Genomic DNA, 5529 nt, shown 5'->3' with positions numbered 1-5529 from the left:
TCTTCGACGAAAAGGATTTTATGTAACCGAGTGGTGCTATATGTGCAAGAAGGATGGAGAGACGATTGATCATTTATTCATTCATTGTGATGGTGTGCGTTGGCTTTGGAACAGTATTCTGGCTTCTCAATCAATGGATTGGGTGCTACCTAGGCGTATAGAAGACTTGGTGTGGGCATGGAGAAGAAAACTTCGCGATAAGGATAGCAAACTTCTATGGAATCTTATCCCGGGATGCATTGTATGGTGCATATGGAGAGAACGGAACGATCGATGTTTCGAAAATCAAACAAAGACAACAGAGCAGATAAGAGAATTATTTTACTTGACTTTGTATACTTGGTTTAATGTAGTGGCTAAAAATCATATTGTAGGGTTGCCTAATTTCTTGTTGTTCCTTTCATGCTTAAAGTGATTGTATACCCCCCGTGTACTCTCTTTTAAGTAATAAAATTCTCTGATTATCTATCAAAAAGAGGGTTGTTGTCATTGGTAGGAGTAATATTGTTGGAATGCCTGCTGCCTTGCTGTTGCAAGTAATATACGATTTATTATCTTTAAATATCAAAATTTATAAACTGAACATCAAAATTCCAATGTTCTGGCTTATTTTAGTTTTCCTTGGACAATTCCAATACGTTGTGTGTTGTTGTAGAGGGAAGATGCTACGGTCAGTGTTGTCCATTCAAGAACAAAGAATCTTGAGGAGATCACTAGAGAAGCAGATATAGTAATCTCAGCTGTGGGGCAGCCAAACATGGTGAGGGGTAGCTGGATCAAACATGGTTATGTTGTTATTGATGTTGGAATTAATCCGGTTGAGGTGCGTAACCTTTTCTTATGGTCTCTCTTCATTTTTTCCGTAACATTCCCCATCCTCCCTGATTCCCCAGCCTGCCTTGTCCAGCCAAAATGCTATTTTACCAGAATAACTAATTTTGTGCCTTCATTCATGTCAGGATGCGAACAGTCCTCGAGGCTATAGGCTAGTTGGAGATGTTTGTTATGAGGAGGCTAGTAAGATTGCCTTGGCAATTACCCCTGTCCCTAGCAGTGTTGGGCCCATGACAATAGCAATGCTTCTTTCAAATACTCTTTATCTCTGCAAAGAGAGTTAACAGTTTCAAGTGAGGTCTGTCATATAACTACACTAGCTTCAACTGATGTAGCGATATATGTCGGACCCTTCTGGTGGCTTCTCTAGTTTCTTCGCTGAAAATAGTCTGACGAGAATTAGAGGCATTTCCAGAAGAGAACAAAGCCTCCAGTTCTTTCATCATTTTTAGAACAACAATAGTCGTGGCTGCTGACGGTTGCATGATGCTGGAAACGTGTTGATTCATGGCTCAGAATTTGTGGCTTGGGTTGACAGTTGTTTGAGATTATAATTATTCCACAACATGCCATCGTGATAAACTGGCCATTCAATGTTAGCAGCCTTGGCACAAGTTTTAACTTTTTTCTTCTTCTTCCGCCATTGGTATGGTATGGTATATGTTTTCAACCTTTGCGTGCTAATCTTACTAACATCTTTCTAGTCTGAAGCATGTGAGAATCATGAGATCCGCGCACACACAATCCGCTATGTCTTTTTAGGAATTCTCTACTTCTAGATCAAGTTGGCCCAATATAGACAAAAGTTGGTTAAGTGATTATTTCAAATTTTCGTATATGCACCCTATGCTTATTTGTATACTGCTCCATCTGTACTTTCTGTTGCACAAGGAAAGACTTCTATGAACATTAGAACACGAAGGGTGCGGTTGTTTCAGTGAATTCGTGTGACTGCCATTGTTCGGATTGTTGACACATTTCGTTTTTCTTTTGAACTATTGCCTTCATTGTTTTAACCCTTGTTCGCAGGAGAAAAAGGACTTCAAAGATTTCAAGGACAAGGACATGAGTGAGATATACATTTGCTATCATCAATTATTCAGTGACAGTTACAACGGGGATAAGTACACAGTCATTTCGACAATGTTGTGTAGAATGGGGTTTGGCTTGTTTGAGGACAGTGCATTGGAAGACTTGCATCTCGGTCGATGGGGAGAGTAGTGGTTCGAGTGATGAGACAAACGGTAGATCGGGTGTGAACGTCTCAACCACCACAAGCAACAGTAAAATGAAGTCTTCCAGTGGCAAGTGATGGGGAAAGAAGAAAAAAATCTTTGTGCATAAGCTGTCATTCTCAATTGATCGGGCCACTAGTTTAGCCGAGGAAGTGGCGACGAAGATCAATATCATGATGGCTTCAAACGAACAAACGCTGGCGTTACCTGCGCAGAATAGTTATTGGCGATAGAACGGCTTGAGCGTCGAACATCGCTATACTTTTTCGCCTGTACGCTTCTAGTGCAAAAACGTTATTGGAACATGCTCGGTGTCATGAGAGACGCAGACACAAATTTTGAGTGGATTGAGTGGCAATTCAATGGGCGGGACAAAAAATTCCCTCTGTGATTGTTCAAATTTGATGTACTTGTGTGTTTGTTCTAAAAAACTCTCTTCCTTTTGTGTTGCATCGTTGCATCACTGTTGTATGTTGTGTGTTTAAATATTTTTTGTAAGCTAATGTTGTAAATGTTTTACCGTAATGTACTCGTTTTGTTGAGCATATAAAAATTGTCGTGATGACCTAGGACAATGTAGGACCTATTGGAGGTGCTGTAAGGATTTCTTCTGGGTTCAATCGTTTATACAAAAATGCATACTTCACGTGTAATTATGGATGGATGCACTACTGTTGTTGCATGGTGCAACTTGCAAGGAAGAGTCAATCAGTGTACAGGATGGTGTACCAATCATGTGCACTTTTTATAAATTTTATGTACTGGATGATGAAAAGAAATATGTGGAGCTGTAAGGTTGTATGAGGAAACTTTATTCTCTGTAGCTTCATCACATTTCTTGGCTTTTGAATTTAATTTATTCCACATCTATTGCATAATGGATGTGCTGAACTTTAACTGCATCCTACTACTAGCTCCGACTTGAAAAACGATTGTGAGGAAGAGCAATTCTTCAACCATTTGGCAACCGATGTAACAGCAAAGGTTACATACTGCAGAATTGCCAAGAGCGAGGCAAGTAATTACTATCGTAGACAACGGCTTCGTATCTAACGGTTTTCATTCTCAAGAAACAGTCTCATATATTATGATGGAGGTAATGGGCAGGAATGGACAGATCTGATATCAAGAATTTTGTATGTATCTAACAATGCTATGATATTTTGCACATATTTTGCGTTACAAGCATGCACTACGTAGTAGCCAGTTGACATCTACGAGCAAGATGGCATGTTCCTGTGCATATTAGTGCACGGGAAGGGAAATTGCTATGTGACAACAATATTCAATCATTCGCTGCAAATCGTATGTCACTACGTGAAAAAGGTTCTACGTGCAGTCGTGGCATTTTCGACTCATCTACTTCGATCGAGTCTGAACTATAACGATAGTGTTGAGCCTCACAAGCCCTACTTGAACAAGCATCCACTATTCGAGACAACATCGATGCTATTGATGGAATGCATGGGAAAGCTGTGCTATCGCATCACGAGCATTTCAACTTCATTGGACGAAAAGGAGTGCCGACCCAAAATGTGTTGGCCGCATGTGATTTTAATTTATACTTCACGTTCATGCTGGTAGGAACCACCAGGAATACGCATGATGCGCGAATACTTGCGCGTGCTATCCACTATTCGAAAATGCATTTTTCATTGTCGGCACCGGTGAAGTACTATTTGGCCGACTTCGGGTTTGCTCATCGCTCTGGGTATAAGTCCCCATACAAATGTTTAGATATATTGTACCATTTTCAGTAGTTTTCGCGACAAACGAACAGGACGTCATCATAGATTTTGTAATTCTCAAGAGAAGTTTAACTTCAGACATTCGTCATACAGGAGCGTCATAGTACGTGCATTCAGTGTGTGAAAACAGAGATGGAAAATCCTAAATCTATGTCTAGCCAGGGGCGGAGCCAGAAAACGATGTTAGAATGGGCTGAAACTTAAATTTTTTTTAATGAACTTACGCCACAAGAAATCGGTTTCGGAGGCTATTCTTGTGGCATTCACAATAAAAAGTATACGATACTTAATGAAAAAAACAAAAGTTTAGATGTCTCACATTAATATATTTTACTAAATCTTTGTATTTTTTTACCAAACGCTTACTTTAAAAAATATAAATTAACTGAATCATGATAGAAATAAACAAATGAAAAATTTTAAAAATGCTGAATAAGTACTCTTCTAATAACTTTTACAACCAATCTTTCTGTACAACTGAAACTTGATTGAAACATGCAATCAATAATATATCACTATAATCCATATGTTATTGTCTCAAAATGTTATTTGGCGTTTTCATCGATCTTCTATATTATTGCATTTCAAAGTGAGTGAAGAATCTCAATCAAAGTAAAAAAAGCCAACTATGAATTTCAAGGGTTAAAGAAATTAAATTTAATTCACGTCCATTTTCTGCTCGATTTCAAGAATATACTCGTATCTATATTATTTCATTAATAGATAAATTTTATCAAATATTCTTTTATTGTCAATATCAAATCTATAGTAAGTTATTTATTTTAATCATAATATCTATTTTATGGTCAAAATAAGTAATTTTTTTAAATAAATATGAATAAATAATAAATAAAAACAAACGCAGAAATAAAAAATAATAATTACTTTTAAATTTTTAAAAATATGTAGTGTCTCTAACTATTAAAATAAGTAATTTACTTTTAAATTTAATCAATACAAATTATCTACAATAAAATTTACTTAATAATTATAAGTAAATTTTAGTCAAACATACATTAAATAGAATATCTAATTTGACAATAAAATATTCACATTTTATGAATTTCATGAAACGAGTAATTAATAATTAGTGTTTTTATACAATTTAAATAATTGAACATTAGACTTGGGTTAAGATTCCAGCTAGAGTTGGACTAATGCTAATATTTGGGCCAAAACTCTACACTTTCTTCTTAATTTTTTATATGGGTTGGGGAGTAGTGGACTAATGCTAACATTTGGACAAAAACTCTACACTTTCTTCTTAATTATTTATATGGGCTGGGGAGTAGTGCTGGGCTACAGCCCAGCATGCCCCCCCACTACCTCCACCCATGTGTCTAGCTATCCCTTCCCAACGCATAGTCACGATGGGGATACATAATTTCTTATGGTATTCAGGAGTGGTGAACGAGGTGTTCACAAGAGCGGAGGCGGATGAAGATGCAGTCGAGGTGGAGCTACCTGGCTCTGAAGATGAAATGCATGCCAAAGTGAATGCACCAAAAATGCAACAAAGTGAGTGGGACAAATTTCAGGATTATATGGCATAACAGCGGTGATGCGAAAGTGGTATTAAGATGTTCACAAGTTATTTCAAAATTGGTGCTCTTTTTTCCTTTTTTTTTTCAATGTCTCGTAGATCGTATGCTCGGCCCTTTATATTTATCGTTCATGGCATTTGTGTGGTGTAACTCATTTGATGTAGTACA

The sequence above is a fragment of the Olea europaea genome, chromosome 15 (genome assembly GCF_002742605.1).
Source record: "Olea europaea var. sylvestris chromosome 15, O_europaea_v1, whole genome shotgun sequence".
Classification (NCBI taxonomy): domain Eukaryota; kingdom Viridiplantae; phylum Streptophyta; class Magnoliopsida; order Lamiales; family Oleaceae; genus Olea; species Olea europaea.
Note: the sequence above shows the minus strand (reverse complement) of the source record.